We start from the raw sequence: 17901 nt of genomic DNA, 5'->3' as shown, positions 1-17901 counted from the left end.
TTAATGTGCATCAGAATCAGCTTCTCCATTTCCAAAATAGGAAAAGAATACATATCTCTCTAGGGACATAGTGAGAAGTGTGTAGCCAGTTCCTAAAAAGTAGGAAAAAAAAAAATGCTCCTCAAGTCCACACCTCCTACCTCTGTTGCCATCAGGAAGTCTGGAGCTGGGATCTGGTACTCAGGCAATGAGTAGCATCTAAGCATGTGATGGGGCTTCCCTGGTTGCTCAGATGGTAAAGAAGTCTGCCTGCAACGCAGGAGACCTGGGTTTGATCCGTGTGTCAGGAAGATACCCTGGAGAAGCAAATGGCAACCCACTCCAGTATTCTTGCCTGGAGAATCCCATGGACAGAGGAGCCTGGCAGGCTACAGTCCTTGGCATCACAAAGAGTCGGACATGACTGAGTGACTTACACACACAAGCATATAATTCTGGAATTGTTGTTCAGTCACCAAGTCATGTCCAACTCTTCGAGACCCCAAGGACTATAGCACGCCAGGCTTCCCTGTCCCTCATCATCTCCTGGAGTTTGTTCAAGCTGGTGTCTGTTGAATTCGTGATGCCATCCAACCTCAGCTCAAAGCAGGGAAAAGGCTGCGTGCCCTTGGACTGGAAGGTTGGCCTGGAACTCGGTGCTGTGAGTAAATACCCCCCTCACTAGCGCCATCTCTCTGTGAGTCACTCTGCGACCCTGTGGACTGGAGCCCGCCAGGCTCCTCTCTCGTAGGATTCCCCAGGCAAGAAGAGTGGACTGGGTTGCCATGCCCTCCTCCAGGGGATCTTCCCGACCCAGGGATTGAACCCACCTCTCCTGCATTGCAGGTGGATTCTCTACTGCTGAGCCACCACCTACCTACTAACTGTGAGGATTCAGAGATAAAACATGTAAGTTGTATCAGCAGTGTCTGACACAGTATTCAGGGATGCTATTATTTTTTCATTATTCTGTTTTCTATCTCTTGTATGTGGCTCATTCAGAGAACTCAAATGACTCTGAAGAGTGGGCTCCCCTTTACCTTAATCTGTGGGGGTACAGCATGGAAAGACTGGGGCATCTCCAGAAGTACAGGTGACCCACTGGGATGTCGGGGTGACTGAAGTCAGGCCTGGGCATCTGGTCTGCCTGCGGTGTGTGGACCTCAGACTCCCAGGCCAGAATCCAGGCCCTGAGCTTGCCCTCCCTGCCTGGCTTTGAGAGAACTCATTTATCTCGGGAGGGGTGATACACGTGATGGCCATTGCCTTTCTCATCTCAGTGATTGTACACCTGTGCGTGTGCCATTTTTGTTTTGAGGCCACCGATTTTTCCTCCAAGACTAAGTCCAGTTGTCACCAACTCCAGGCAGCTTTCCGCACAGTTGAGTAACTGACGCCCCATGTGCTTCGTACTGCAACCCAGACTTCCTTCTATTGGAAGACTGATGGTTATCGGTTACAACTGTTGAGGGTACATTTCCATCTCCCTCACTAGACTACAGCCAATTTGAGAGGAGCAATCCTCCCTGTTCCCACTGCTTAGGACAGATTAGACATTTAAAATAAGCTCCGTGGAGTGTTTGAATGTATCAGAGCAGCTTTCTTCTGTGACCAGCTTTCTTCTGTGACTCAGGAAGTATCAGTTATCCCTCTGGAGCAGGAACCCAGAACACCAGAAACTAATAGAGAAAGAGGATTTAGAGCAGGAAGGTAAAACATGAGCCTTCTTTACAATTCTGCTTAGAGTCGGTATGTTTTGAAGAACTTTGTTGCCACACATTTTCAAGGAGGTACTCCGAGGATTCAAGTGGTTGACTTCAACACACTTAAATATTACACTGAGTTCTTAACAGGTGATGAACACACACTCTTAATTCTGCAGTGCATCTTTGTAGGTGTATGCAGAAACCTGCTTATGGGATCTTCTTGACAGGCCCTTTTCCCATATTTCACCCTTTACTTATGCAGCATATGCTGATCAAGTTCATATTTCAGACAGTGACAAACAAGAGAACCCCAGCAAAAAGGAACACATCTAGCAATGCAAGGAAAGCATTAACTCCCTGGTGTCTGCCTAGCAGAGTCGCGCATTCCCCCAGGTCCAAGAACTGAGAAGGAAATTTGTCCTACAAACATATGCAACCACAATCTGCCCTCAGATTGGCAGTTTTTCTCTGTATGAGAATACTGAACTTTTCTAAAGCTGTCACCACAGTAGTGAAAATAGGTAGCCTCTGTGGAGAGGTAAGATATAGAATAATGGACGATTCCATCAGCATCATACTGCAACCTGGGCTTCCTTCTTTTGGAAGTGTGATGGTTATGGGTTGTAACTGTAGAGTGTATAGTTCTATCACTCACACTAGACTACAGCCAACTTCAGAGGTGCCTGCCTTCCAGTGGCTGCTTAGCCATCTTTCTGCCTACTCGAATGGGGTGCTCATGAATCTTCTAGTCCCCCACGTTCCAGGCACAGGGCAGGATTGTACTTTTCCACTCTCTTCCAACAGCAGGCTTTGACTTGTGACTTGCTTTTGCCAATGGAATGTGGACAGAAGTGATATATGTGGCTTCCTTTTTCTGCTTTGGTGAGGTGTGGACTCTGCTCCCTTGGGTCCCTGACTGAATGCATCGGGCAGAGCCCTCACTGTTGGCTGACATCAGGCACAAGCACGAGTGAGAAATAAACTTTGCAGTGTAAGCCGCTGAGATTTGTGAGACTATCCTTTCCTGAATGGTATAATGGAAAAGAGCAAAGTCATTCAGTCTATAGATGTATACGTGAATCTATATTCTTTCTGCAAGCACAGCAAATTCTAAATTATTGTATTGGTTTTATGTTGTCATCACAAAGCTTCCCCCAAACAGAAAGACAAAAAAATTGTAAGATTTTCAAATTTTTATTTCTGGTACATTTTCACTGCTTCATTAAACATCACCATATAAAGCTGTTAGTTCAGTTCAGTTCAGTTCAGCTCAGTCACTCAGTCATGTCCGACTCTTTGCGACCCCATGAACCGCAGCACACCAGGCCTCCCTGTCCATCACCAACTCCCTGAGTCCACCCAAACCCATGTCCATCGAGTCGATGATACCATCGAGCCATCTCATCCTCTGTTGTCCCCTTCTCCTCCTGCCCTCAATCTTCCCAGCATCAGGGTCTTTTCCAATGAGTCAGCTCTTCGCATCAGGTGGCCAAAGTATTGGAGTTTCAGCTTCAGCATCAGTCCTTCCAATGAACACCCAGGACTGATCTCCTTTAGGATGGACTGGTTGGATCTCCTTGCAGTCCAAGGGCCTCTCAAGAGTCTTCTCCAACACCACCAATTTCAAAAGCAGAAATTCTTCAGTGTGCAGCTTTCTTTATAATCCAACTCTTACATCCATACATGACCACTGGAAAAACCATAGCCTTGACTAGACGGACCTTTGTTGGCAAAGCAATGTCTCTGCTTTTTAATATGCTGTCTAGGTTGGCCATAAGTTTCCTTCCAAAGAGTAAGTGTCTTTTAATTTCATGGCTGCAGTCAACATCTGCAGTGATTTTGGAGCCCAGAAAAATAAAGTCAGCCACTGTTTCCACTGTTTCCCCATCTATTTGCCATGAAGTGATGGGACCAGATGCATGATCTTAGTTTTCTGAATGTTGAGCTTTAAGTACTAATTATTTGTTAAAGTTTTAAAGTTATAATTATCACAATAACCATGACTAATGCACTAATAAGGATTTGGGGTTGCATTGCAGATGATTAAATTGGTACATTTTGTGAGCAGGTGACAGAGGATGATTAAAAAGAAATCCAGGGCTCCTGTACCAGAAAGAGCGATTTATTATCTTGTTTTGACAAGTGCAGTTTAGCTTTAATTGTAAGTGATAACAGTTCATAAGGGGAGTGGAAATGTTCTGGGATTCATTTGAGAAAGGTGATCCAAACACCTCCAGACTGCACACTGTTCTTAAGTCTGCTGAGAAATTAGGTGTGACATTGCCAAGTTTCCATGGGAAAATGATTATGTTTGTAGATTGAGAGAGAATGAACCTAAATCATTCTATTGTATATTCTGCTTGACGGACACACAGATTTGCCTAATCAAGGACGTGGAATGCCAATAATTGAATGTCTTCTATTTTCCAATTTTCAGAAAACTACTTGATAATTCAAGTTTCTTTGTCTCCCCCCAGCAAGAATCACTCACATGCCCTGTGTTCATTTACATTCTTCTGTTATGGTCTGGTGGTAATCCAAGGTTTTCTAATTGATTAGCTATGCACAGTTTGTTTCAAACCAGTGCAAACTCCCACCTTCTCCTGGTCTTCTTGCTTCTTTTTCATGTGCAATATTGGGAGATTTCTCAACTTCTGGAAATGTGATGGCTATTGTTTGAAAAACTCTAGTTGAGCTGTTCCAGAACCAAACTTGGGTCCACTTGCTGGCTAACAGTAAAGCCAATCTACTGACACCAGGCTGTGGTGGAGGAAAGTGCAGTGTTTATAGCAGGGCACCCAGCAAGGAGTCTAGGGAAGCTAGTGCTCAAAACACGCAAACTCCCTGATGGGTTTCAGGAAAGCAGTTTTTAAAAGCCAAGTGAGGGAAGGGCATTCTAGGGTGTGTGATTAGCTGTGCACAGTTCTCTGATTGGTTGATGATAACAGGACAGCATCACAGGGGTTAACATTATCTGTCCTTAGGCAATAGGAGGTCTGGGGACTACCTGCTTATGGTCAGCGAGTAGTTAATTTATTCTATTTGGTGGTGGTTTTAGCATCTGCAAAGAACCTCAGAAAATGTGCATCAGATACTATTAGCAGGGTTTGATCCCTGGGTTGGGAAGATCTCTTGGAGAAGGAAATGGCAACCCACTCCAGTATTCTTGCCTGGACAATCCCATAAACAGAGGAGCCTGGAAGGATACAGTCCATGGAGTTGCAAGAGTTGGACACGACTTAGCGATTAAAGCTAAGGTACTTCAGAGAGGTGCTAAAGCAGGGGATATGGGGAGGGGTCTGCCCCCATAGGATCCTATCTGTGTCTCTTATCTAGCCCAGGAAAAAAGAAAATATGCAAAATTAGAAACTGAAAACTGAATTATGCATTAACTATTTGATATCAAAACCTTTCCAAATGTCTTGAGACATTTTTGTTTAATCTTAGATTTTTTTTTTCTTTCTTAAACATAATCTCATCTATTTTTTTTTCCCAACACAAGTAGGCTTAATTGTTATTACAATAATATAAACATTTGCATATAAATTATACATCAGAATGAAAGATATCCCAGAAAGCAATTGGATATAGTTTCCTGCCTTCCCTTATTCTATTACTTTAAATTCAGGTGATATAATCTCTCTTTAAACTTCTCTCAGGATTACTTTGCATTACTCCTTATTTGGTCCTTGGAAAGCTTCTGCAGATGAAAGGTTATTTACTATAGCCCTTGCACTCGCTAAAACTTAATAGGAAAAATACTTATAAGCGGCACAGTGGTATCTGTCAGAAAAGCCATAATTTGGTTTCAGAAAGCTGTCTGATCCTTTTTATTTTCCTTAGACTCTGCCAACTGACACAAAATTGTGTATTGGTGACTGAAATGGACAAAAAGCAAATGTCTCCAGGAACGGGGAGCTCAGAGGTTCTCAGCTTTCTTTCTTCCTTTTATGGATGCATCCATCTCAGGCTAGAGAGTCCCACCTCAGAAGTGTGTGTTGGGGTCAGCCAGCATGTCAGCGATTCTGGGAGGTAGATGTGTGGTTGGAGTGGCTCCAGAGGTCATTTTGACACTTCCTTGTGGTGAAAAAGAGGTGTGGGGTGGGGGGCCCTTCACCCCTTGAAAATCCCTGTTCTGGTTTTGATGGAGAAAATATCTAGTGTGGAGGAGGAAATTAGCTAAACCCCTAAGTTCTCCTTAAACTGAAATATTTTAGGTGCATTTTGTCAAGTTATTGAGAATTTCAAATAACTTATTTTTTATAGCCATCTAAAGCTTCTGGATCACAAATACCAGAGTCAGGAAGGGACCCTTTATTCTGTCGATCTTAAATAAGTGGGCCCCCATCCTCCTGCTGTGCAGAGCAACTTCTGAGGAAATGGCAACATAAAATGGGCCTCCAAGGGTTCTGAGAAGGCTGTGGTAGTTCTTGATGGTTTCCAGGTACCCTGTGTGCGCTGTCTATGTGGTTTACCAGTTGCTCACTTGGTCCCTTTGGTTTCTGGATTTACTAAAGCAACAGCTAAGTCTGTGCATGAGCCTTTTCATTTTTTGTTATTTTTTTAAGGATTTTTCTTTTGATGTGGACCATTTTTTTTTAAGTCTTGATTGAACTTGTTACAATATTGCTTCTTTTTTATGTTTTGGATTTTTTTTGTCTGTGAGGCATTTGGGATCTTAACTCCCCAACCAGGAATCAAACTGGTACTCCCTGTGTTGGAAGGCAAAGTCTTAACCACTGAGCCACCAGGGAAGTCCCTTCAGTGTTCCTTTTTTTCTTAATATTTGTATTATCTGTGCCTCCCTCATCTAATACATCTTTCTCCCTCCCCCACAGCATTCCTGTCCCTAGCTATTTTAAGGCCTCAATAGAAGATTGACTTTTACAGCCTCAGGGCCTCTCAGCTTTCTGATGTGTTCACAGCCTTCCAGCCAAATGTTTCCTGAGGCTTTTGCTTCCAACCTTGATTCTGCCTTGTCTATGCTCCTCCCCTTGTCTGGAATGTGCTTCTGGCTTCCTCTGCACCTGTGATCATCAGTGTGTCCTGAGAGGCTTCCCAGCTCAGGGAATGGCATCACCTCCGCTGCGTTGCCTGAGACAAAAATACAGTAGGGGGCAGTCTTACTGCTTCTTTTCCCTCCTTCCACCACCTATCCGCCGGCAACCTCTGTCAATTCTATTACCAAATACATTCCCCACCTTCTAAGGACTCCTACCACCTCCCCAGTGATGAGTGTCTCCAAGTTACCACCTGCCCTGAATGACTACAGAAGATCCTTACCCAGTCTCCCTATTTCCATGAATGACTCACAGGAACCATTTTCCATTTAGCAGCCAAGATGATCTTTGCAAAGTATAAATCAGGTGATGCTATTATCATCTCCTGCTGAAACCTCCCTGGTGGCTTCCAATGGCTCTGGGTAGCTGGTCTTAGGTACCTCCTAACCTCCCTACCTGCTTCTCCGGTTTATTATGTTCTTGCTTCACAGGCCTTCCTTCTGTTCCTTAACAACGGAAACATCTTCTCCTCCAGGACTTGGTATTTGTGGTTCCATCTTCCTGGAATCTACTTAGCCCCACATCTTTGCTTCTTAAAATTCAAGTGTAAGCTCAAATGTCACCACCTCAGAGAGGATGTCCTCACTCACCCTGCAGAAAATAATCCCTCCTACCTAGTCTCTCTGTATCCCATTAGTGTGTTTTCTTTTCACTGACATTCTTATTTATAATCATTTGCTTATTGTCAAGCTCCCCTACACACAAAGAGGGATACTATTGCTATTAACCACTCAGTGGATTCCTTGTGCCCAGATCAAGGCCAGCCTATAAATATTGGCTGTCTGAGAGAAGACTTCTGAAATACTGCTTCCTTCACGAATGCCCAGGGTCTTTGCTCCTCTATGAGCATCTGCCCTGCATTTCTGTACTGGTTGCTCCTGTTAGAGTTGAAGCTTTTCAAAGGCCTGGGCTCTCTTCAGGCTTCCCAGCTGGCTCAGCTGGTAAAGAACCTGCCTGCCACTGTAGGAGATGTAAGAGCCACAGGTTCGATCCCTGGACCAGGAATATGCCCTGGCAGAAGGGGTGGCAACCCACTCCAGTATTCTTGCCTGGAGAATGCCATGGACAGAGGAGCCAGGCAGGCTACAGTCCATGGGGTTGCAGAGAGTCAGACACAACTGAGGTGACTTAGCACATGCTCTATTCAACTTTTTCTCCTCCAGAGTGCTTTTTGTGGGGTATACCTTTAATATATATTTACTGGATTCAATTATACTTTGTGTTGTTAAAGGAAATTGAGTCAAAACTTTAAGTAGCACTTTGTAGTGTCTGAGGGAAATAGGAAACAGTTAGCAACAGCCTCCAACAGTTACTACACAGTGTGTTCATTTCCAGATATTAATTCTCCAGTATGCCTTATTTCAGATTTTCCTATACAAGAGCTCTCACTACAGAACCTGCTACCAGTTGATTGGTTCTAAAGGGGAGGAAGCAAGACTGGTAAAGAGATGAGCAAAGGGAAATGCTTATGTCTTCAAAGGTTTCGCCAGTACTTACCATGTGTCCTGAATTTCTGACCATGTGTAGGCAGGGAGGTGGATTGGAGGTCATAGGAAGACAGATAACTGTCTATAAGCAGAGGCAAGAGAAACAAGCAGAAAAAAGGAATGATAAAAAGAAGCCTGATATTCAAACTTCAACTTTGGAGTCAGACTAGGGAGGATATGGGCTTCCCAGGTAGCTCAGCTTGTAAAGAATCCGCCTGCAATGTGGGAGACTCCAGTTCGATCCCTGGATTGGGCAGATCCCCTGGAGAAGGGATAGACTATCCACTCCAGTATTCTTGGGCTTCCCTGGTGGCTCAGATGGTAAAGAATCCACCTGCAATGTGAGAGACCTGGGTCTGATCCCTGGGTTGGGAAGATCCCCTGGAGGAGGGCGTGGCAAACCACTCCAGTATTCTTGCCTGGAGAATCCCAGGGACAGAGGGGCCTGGCGGGCTGCAATCCACGGGGTTGCAAAGAGTCAGACACGACTGAGCAGCTAAGCACAGCACCGCACAGGGGGGATATAGAAAAGGCTTCCTAAATATCTGCAGTGGCATTGGTTACTGAGCTCTCCATAGCAGGTAAAGAAAAGGCACTCTCAACCCTCCATAACGTGTAAATTGCTTTTAGTCACTCTCCCCAGGACAGCAAGGCATGTCAGCTTGCAAGTTGTTAGGCTGCCAATCCTATTGTCAGGCAACTCGGACATTTGAATTCAGATGTGCTGAAATTCCATTTGGGGGTTTTCTGCCACAAATCCCTAACATCTAAAGAGACCTCTGCCTAGAAAACGAGTAAGCTTCACACATCAAATCTCTTCAAATATATTTAAATAGCTCTGCTCAAAAGATCCTGGAAACAAGTTAAAAATTGAGGTATTCAACAAGGGTGAGGACAGGTGAGAGGAAGGGTAGGCGGTGATTGCAGGAAGAACATCAGTCATGCTTTCAGAGCAGAGCCGTTCTTCCATTTATATTCGTTTCACAAATATTGGTGGCAAGGCAGTGGATCACAATGCTTTAGAATTTAGGCTTGGAGTCAGAAGGCTTAGTTTAAATCCTGGCCATCTTGTCTATTGGGATAGTTCATCCTTTGTGTCCACTGGACTAGGCTAGGTTATTCAATCACACATGAAACTAGGTGTTGCAGTGAAGATATTTCACATATGTGGATAATTTTTATAGTCAGTCGACTTTACATAAAGGAGATTAACCTTGATAATCTGGGTGGGCCTCAGCTAATCAGCGGAAGGCCTTAAGAGCAAAACTGTGGTTTCCCTAAGGAAAAAGAAATTTCACCTGTGGACTCCACCATAACCTCCCGCCTGAGGGCTCCCAGTCTGGCGCCGGTCTGCCTTACAGATTACAGACTTCTCAGCCAGACTCCATAATTGCATAAGCCAGTTCCTAGAACTCTCTCTCCCATAACTATATCTATATCTGTATATATACACACATATACATGTATAGGGGACTTTCCTGGTGCCCCAGATGATAAAGAATCCACGTGCAATTCAGGAGAAATGGGTTTGATCCCTGGGTTGAGAAGATCCCCTGGAGAAGGGAATGGCTACCCACTCCAGTATTCTTGCCTGGAGAATTCTATGGACAGAGGAGCCTGGTGGGCTACAGTCCATGGGATTGCAGAGTCAAGTCAGACATAACTGGGGTGACTTAGCATGTACACACATGTACGCATACATATATATGTGTATTATATACACACACGGGTGTGTGTGTGCTAAGTCACTTCAGTCCTGTCTGACTCTTTGTGACCCCATGGACTGCAGTCCACCAGGCTCCTCTGTCCATGGGATTCTCCAGGCAAGAATACTAGGCGGGGTTGCCATGTCCTCTTCCAGGGGATCTTCCTGACCCAGGAATTGAACCTGCATCTCTTATATCTCCAGCATTGGCAGGCAGGTTTTTTATCACTAGCACCACCTGGGAAGCCCCTACACACTCTGGCAGTTTTCCACATAAGCTAGTAGGTTTATATATAAACTAGAATGTATGTGTGTGTGTATATATATACACATACATATATATATATATATCTGTATATAAAGTTTATTAGTTTCAGTGCTCTAGTAGAGCCCTGGCTGGTTCATCTAGTAACTGTGCCAACCTTGGGAAAGTTACCTTACCCTCTCTGTGTCTTAGTCTCTTCATCTATAAAATAAGGATATAAACAGTGCCCATCTCACACACCTGTGGAGCGGACTAGGTGACTGAACAAATGCAAGGTCCTTAGATTGGGGACCGACACACGGTAAGCACTCTTCTTAATTATTAAGCACCTGTTGTTTGCTTATGGTCTTGCTGGGACGAAGTAAGAATAAGGAAGAGGAGAGGCCTGACATTAAGAAGCAGGCCATTCCTCAGAGGGTGATAAGGCATGATCACAAGTACAATCAGTCAGAGTGTAACCCTAGCGCGTACTCCTAACTGGGGAAAGGTCGGCTTATAACGCTAATAATACTACTGATGAAGGTAGATAGTATCATCTACTGTGTGCTAAGGATGGCACAATTTCATTTGTTTTCTTCATTTTCCTTTACTTACGTGTTATTTCATCTAACAATCATTCACTGGGCTCTGATCACCGTTCAGTGACAATGACGTGCATGCTCTAGTTGTGTCTGACTCTTTGTGATCCCATGGACTGTAACCCGCCAGGCTCCTCTGTCCATGGGATTCTCCAGGCAGGAATACTGGAGCCAGTTGCCATTTCCTCCTCAAGGGTTAGATATCAATATAAACAGAATTCTAGATGCTAAGGATATAGTAAAAAATTAGATACAAGTGGTCCCTCTCTCCTTGTAATATATATTCTAGTAAAAACTACAAATACTACATAAGTAAAACAAATATATATTAATAATGCAGTTAAGTATGGATAAGTTCTATGAAGAAAGATGAAGCATGGTAAGCACGGTGAGGGGGCACCTGGGGACGTTTAACCTGAGACCCGGAATCATGAGAAGTGGCAGCTTTTGCAGATATCTTGGGGAAGATGATTTTAAGAGAGCCAGTGGAAGGGCCTTTAGATGAGAATAGTCTCGACACACTGGAGGGAAATAAAGAAGACCCTTGTGGCCACAGCAAAGCGAACAGTGGGGAGACAAGGAAGCAAATGAAGTAGGCAAGGGAATTAGAGCCTACATCTTATAGGGCCTGTAGGCAATGTCAAGTCATGTTACTTTGATAAGTATGATGGGAATATATTGCTGTGTCTGGAGTAGGGAAGGCCATCATTTCCTGTCAGTGCTGGGTTAAGTGGGGGCTGTGGTGGAGGGGGCCTTGGGGGCTAGTGCGGCAGGGAGACTGCTTGTGCGGCCAGCAGGGCAGAACAGGTGGGGGCGATGCTGGCTGTTACTCAGGGGGGAGAGATGGAGGAGATCACAAGGGGACGGTATTCGGGGTGGGTTTGGGCCTGAAATGAGGGTGCAGTTGCTGTCTTGCCATCTCCAAGCTTCGCAGAGCCCCGGAGGCCTATGTCTGAGTTCCCTCATTGCTGCCAGATATGCCCCCAGCGGCTGCTGCTGCTGCTAAGTCGTGTCCGACTCTGTGCGACCCCATAGATGGCAGCCCACCAGGCTCCCCCATCCCTGGGATTCTCCAGGCAAGAACACTGGAGTGGGCTGCCATTTCCTCCTCCAGTGCATGCATGCATGCTAAGTCTCTTCAGTCGTGTCCGACTCTGTGCGACCCTATGGACAGCAGCCCACCAGCCTCCTCTGTCCACAGGATTATCTAGGCAAGGATACTGGAGTGGACTGCCATTTTCTTCTCCATATATGCCCCCAACCCAGCAGCACAGGCTCCCTCTCTGGCCAGTTCCTGTAGCAATCAGACCAGTCCTCCACCGAGCAGGTTTCCCTGTCCTGCCAGCCTGTAAGATGCTTCAAACAGCCAGTCACTTAAGGGAAGGGCCACTGCACCCTCTCGGTGCTGCAAGCCTGTCCCCCATGCTCCCCTCTGCTTGTTCATTCCATCCCTGAGCGTGACCCCCCCGTGGCCCTGCATGGCAGGTGATGTACTGCCCTGGGCGGTTGAGTATCTGTACCAGGAATCTGCTGCTCACTTCCTCTGGCCGGTTGGGTATCCTGTGCTTGGCCATCTCTTCTGTTTAAGGCAAAGGGTCCATTCTTGCCAATGGAGTGAAGAGGAGACGATCAGAACAACTGATGTCAGAAACGGAACAGCCCAGCCGCGGCCAAGGGCCTCCATCAGCTTGCATAACTGCTCTCTGCCAGCAGACTGACTCCTGACGTGGCCAGAAGGTCTGCGCCGTGAGTCATTGAATTGAGATGGAACCTGAACACTGTGACTCTATGCAGCCAGAGAGCTCAAATGCTCTGTGGGAATTTGTACAGAGAGGAAAAAAAAAAAAAAAAAAAGAGGGAGGCAAGCACTGCAGGAAAAGGCAGGGCTTTAACAGAAGATGGTTGCCGTCCACTGGCTTCTGCGCTGTGGGCCCAGGTTCCGCTGCACCACTCACTGCCTCTGTCACAGCAGAGGGCCTAATTCTCAGGGTTATACAACAGAACAGAAAGACAAAGATACCCATGACACCCCTATGGCCTGGCAGAGGGCTTCCTTCAAACCTGATTGAAGCCCAGGGTTGTACAGTTAAGGAAAGTGAAAGTGCAAGTCGCTCAGTCGTGTCCGACTCTTTGTGGCCCCATGGACTATACAGTCCATGGAATTCTCCAGGCCAGAATACTGGAGTGGGTAGCCTTTCCCTTCTCCAGGGCATCTTCCCAACCAGGGATCGAACCCAGGTCTCCTGCATTGTGGGTGGATTCTTTACCAGCTGAGCCGCAAGGGAAGCCCACAGTTAAGGACACTGCCTTAATGGTTTCGAGCCTTAAGGGAGGGCCTTTAACATCTTCATCCTGGAGGAGGGCCCTCATGCTGGCCGAGAAAGAGGCTGTGAGGAGGCCATCTGCTGTCCTGAGTCCTGCCAGCTCCTCGAAGCAGGCTGATGTGGGGGGGGGGAAGAGAGGATGGCTGTCTGGCCCGGGTCTTCTCAGGGTGAGATGGCAACAGGAGCCACTTCCGGAAGGTGAGACATTGAGACATTTTTATAACAGTTTTTAATTTTTTTTCCACTTTTCCAATAAACATATCTAATTGGAATTACATGTAAACATTTAAATGGGTTTGTATTTATACACACATCGCTGTAACCTTAAAGCTGCGGATCCATGCACTTAGGTCTCCATACTCAACACTCAATATCATTCAGATTACTGACTTTGTCCCATCGGCCACCAGTAAGTATTATAGATTATAATATAATAGCAAAATCTTTGCTATTATGGATTTGGTTAATACGTTCTGTTCGGTGCCTTTGTCAAAGACTCTGAGTGGTAGGTTGTCTTCACCTCTGAAGGAATATGTTCACCTTTACCAGGCTGCCCAGGAGCACTTCAACTGCCTTCACTGTGCCATCTTTGCAGGGAAGCCCTCTTGTTTTTTGTTTTTAATATAATTGTTTTACACTGCTGTGTCCGTTTCTGCTGTATAGCAAAGTGAATCAGTCATACATATACACATGCTCCTCCTTTTGGATTTCCTTCCCCGTTTAGGTCACCACGGAGTACTGAGTTCCCTATGCTCTACAGTATGTCTGCAGTCAGTTGTCTATTTTATACGTGCATGTGTGTGTGCTAAGCCACTTCAGTCATGCCTGACTCTTTGTGATCCTGTGGACCATAGCCCACCAGGCTCCTCTGTCCATGGGATTCTCCAGGCAAGAATACTGTAGTGGAGGAAGATCTCCTCCAGGGATCTTCCCTATCCAGGGATTGAACCCGCATCTCTTACATTGCCTGCATTGGCAGGCAGGTTCTTTACCACTAGCACCACCTGGGAAGCCCCTGTTTTATACATAGTTATATGTCAATCCTTATCTCCCAATTCATCCCACCCACTCTCCTTGCTTTTTCCCCTTGGTTTCCATACATTTGTTCTCTACATCTGTGCCTCTATTTCTACTTTGCAGATAAGATTATCAATACAGTTTTTCTAGTTCTACATATACACATTAATGCATATATATGTTTTTCTTCTTCTGACTTAATTCACTCCATATGACAGTCTCTAGGTCCATCCACATCTCTGCAAATGATACAATCTTGCTCCTTTTTATGACTGAGTAATATTCCATTGTGTATATGTGCCACATCTTCTTTATCCATTCATCTGTCAATGGACATTTAGGTTGCTTCCATGTGCTGGCTATTGTAAATAGTATACCAGTGAAGACAGGAGTGTATGTATCCTTTTGAATTATGATTTTCTCTGAATAGAGGAAGGTCTTAGTTGCATCTGCCATTCTTAGAAACATGGGTTTGACATTATGTTGGTGACATTCTCCTCTGAAGACATTCATTTGACACATTAATTAAGGAATATACACACAACATAATGTACAAAAAGGTGATGGGCAATTGCCTTATACATAATGTAAGATGCTGTCACCTTGGTGAAATTTTTAAAAATTATTCAGTAAATCAAAAGATGATCCATTCTTAAGACGATCAAGAAACAGCTACTCAACTTTTTAGCACCCAAATGTTAACAGAAGCCCAACATCTTTTAGTCATTTGGGGCCTCTGAAGGTCACAGAGTTCACTTTCAAAAATGTTACTTAACCCATTTATGCTGTTACATGCAAATCTGTCCACCTTGAATGTGCCCCCTCCAACCAAAGGCTCTAGAATCTGTTCAGATTAAAATCAACAGGAGTTCCTATTAGTGCTCTCAGAAAGTTCCTTCACTGCAGAGGTTTTAGAAACCTCCTTTCAGGGCGTCTCTGGACTGCCTGTCATCATGGGCCGTAAGTTATCCCTGGGCTCTCATGCGAGAAACTGCCTTTCCTTGGCCCAGGGCTGAAAACCATCAGGATGGGATTCACTCGCCACTCATTGGGCTGTCTTGGAAATAGAAGCTCCAACAAACCCTGAGCCCATGACCCTCTGGGCTCATATACCAGTTGCTCACTGTGCCTTGGGTCATGAAAGCAGCAGCCCACAAGCTTAGCACCGCTACCGAGTCTGCCTTCCTGGAAGACAAAGCCAAATGTGGACCCTCTAGCACATTCCACTTGTAAGAGGAGATGGCCTTCCCTGTCATGAATCCCTTGCCCTATACCAGGGTGCTGGAGAAAGACAGCAATTCCCCAGATTCCTTGCCTACTTGAGGGCCCTTTGGGATTAATGGAGTTAGTAGCAATAGGACTTCATGGACTTTACAGATGAAATCACACCATCTATATGATGGAATTCAGTGGAATATTACTGTTTTCTACTTCCTAACCAGGATGTCCCTGATAAAGGCTGGGATCCAAGTCTCAGCACAACTGTCCAAATTTCTGGCAGTCGTCTTAGCAGTGGATGCCCCAGCCAAAAGATGACCTCATCTGCACCTTTTATAAATGCTTAGGCTGTTGCCTAAGGGTTGCCCCATTCTGAGAATCTCTTGCCTAATAGACACCCAAAACATACATCAAGATAGCAGATGTCCCTACCCATGCTAAAACCACCACATAAGGCTTCAGCAGACACTCCTTGCCCTCTTGGGAGTAGTTCCAGAAGTTATTGAGAGTGACCAGGGCAATTTTTTCACTTCAGAATACACAGTGCTTTGGAGAAAGTTCAATGGAATGTCTACCTTCCCATAGACTCAGGAAGCTGGTTTAATTGAAAGACCCAACTGGCTCCTCAAAAACTCCCATTTAAGTTAAAAACTGGCAAGTGACTTAATCCTGGGTCACCACCCTATCCACTGTTAGCCCACGGCTCAAGTGACCTTCAGTCTGCTCCCAGCTCTGTGTGGGATGTGACTCAGGTCTAGCTAGTCAGGGTATCAAGTTCAAGGTTGCTGCAGGAATACAACACCTGATCCACTCCCATCCACAGATGTCAGGCTGAAGTCAGCCCAGCGTAGTGATCAGGACCCAGACTCTGGGTCCTGACTTCTGCATCCAAATGCTGCCTCTGCCACTAATGAGATGAATGGCCTGGGCAACTTACCTCACTCCTCTGTGTCTGAAATAATGAGAAACTGTGGTATAATCAATGAGTTAACATAAGGAGAGGCCTTGATCAGGGTCTGGCTGGGAGTAACTTTGTCAGTTCTCATCATCTAGTGCGGAAAGAGAAGCACTCTTTCCTATTGAAATTGGAGCCAAGATGCTGTAGCCTTGGACCTGTTGATGGCCACCTGGCTGCCATTTGGAATCTGAGAATAAAGCCACCCGAGGAGAGGGGCAGATGGAGAGATACTGACTCTAGGAGACAGCTCTGATCGTTGTGAGTAAATCTGAGTTAATGCCTCCGTCAGTTGTAATGAAAGATTCACAGTCAGTACACCTTCTAGTAATGTTTCCCATCGGTTTGATGTGAATCTCTTATTTCCTTGCTTTAGGTCTATGACTTGTCTATGTCATTTCTCTTTGTTGTTGTCGTTGTTCAGTCGCTAACTCATGTCTGACTCTTGTGACCCCAAGGACCGCAGCACGCCAGGCTTCCCTGTGCTTCACTGTCTCCCGGAGCTTGCTCAAACTCATGTCCATTGATTTGGTGATACGACCCAACCATCTCACCCTCTGTCATCCCCTTCTCCTTCTGCCTTCAATCTTTCTTAGCATCAGGGTCTTTTCCAATGAGTCGGCTCGTCACATTAGGTGGCCAAAGTAGCTTCAGCTTCAGCGCCAGTCCTTCCAACGGATATTCAAGGTTGATTTCCTTTAAGATGGATTAGTTTAAGCGAATAACTGATGCTTTCAAACTGTGGTGCTGGAGAAGACTCTTGACTCTGGAGAGTCCCTCGGACAGCAAGGAGATCAAACCAGTCAAGTCATGTCCTTTATTATGTCACAATTGCTGCCAGCGCCAAGCAAGCCGCCTGGCTTGTTTCCCCGTTTTCGGTTCCTGCACTCCCCTACTTTTGCGATGGACGGGAGGGACCACCGAGTCCACACTCTCCCGGTCCTCCGCGTGAGAGGAGGTTAGGCCTTCAGCGCTCTGTCCCAGGCCTCCCTCTTGTTTTTCTATTTTATTGGCTTTCAGGCCGAAAACACAGCGCTGTATACACGTTATTGCGCGTCTCCTCACTCCCCGGCCAACTGCTGCTTCAGAAGGGGGGAGAAGACGGGATGGGAAAGCGTGAAACGGGTGTGTGTGGCCAAGAGACCGCGCAGCTCGGGAACAGGGCACCGAGCCCTCCACGCAGCTTCCTCCCAACGCGCCTTCCTTCTGTGCTTCCGTGTGAGCCGGAGCCACTGGCCCACGCGCTCTCCCGGGGCGGTGCCCTCTCAGCTCCGCACGGGGTGTGAACCTGCAGACACGCAGGCACGGCTTGGGGCGCGGGTTGACCAGCTCTTCCTCCCCGGCCCCGGGGACGAGGAAGCCGGGCTGAACGAACACACTCAGCCGTTGGGGAGGCGAGCGCCTTCTCTGAGAGTGAACGGAGGCTGGGACACGGGGAAGGCTGTGGAGCACGTGGGACGGGAAATGGGGAAGCATGTCAACTGGGGTCGTGAGCGGACTGACCGGCTGCAGGACGGCGCCTCCCGTGGAGACGTCCCCCCCGCACCAGCCGCCCGCCGACCTCCCCAGCTTCTTGGCGCCTCGCCTTCCTTCACGCTCCTGGTCCA

At 46.2% G+C, this 17901-nt stretch overlaps 1 long non-coding RNA gene across 1 annotated transcript in view; it reads left to right on the top strand.

Moving 5' to 3' along the window:
* Positions 1 to 17901, top strand: part of LOC145528793 (uncharacterized) — a 102587-nt gene that overhangs the window by 10034 nt on the left and 74652 nt on the right. The window contains exon 3 of the long non-coding RNA XR_014070653.1: positions 826 to 888. This is a non-coding gene — a long non-coding RNA (uncharacterized LOC145528793). The remainder of the gene's footprint in view (positions 1 to 825; positions 889 to 17901) is intronic.

Source organism: Giraffa tippelskirchi, chromosome 12 (assembly GCF_054371585.1).
Source record: "Giraffa tippelskirchi isolate mGirTip1 chromosome 12, T2T-mGirTip1v1.2.pri, whole genome shotgun sequence".
Classification (NCBI taxonomy): Eukaryota; Metazoa; Chordata; class Mammalia; order Artiodactyla; family Giraffidae; genus Giraffa; species Giraffa tippelskirchi.
The sequence above is the reverse complement of the archived record's forward strand: the minus strand, read 5'-3'. Positions and strand labels throughout refer to the sequence as shown.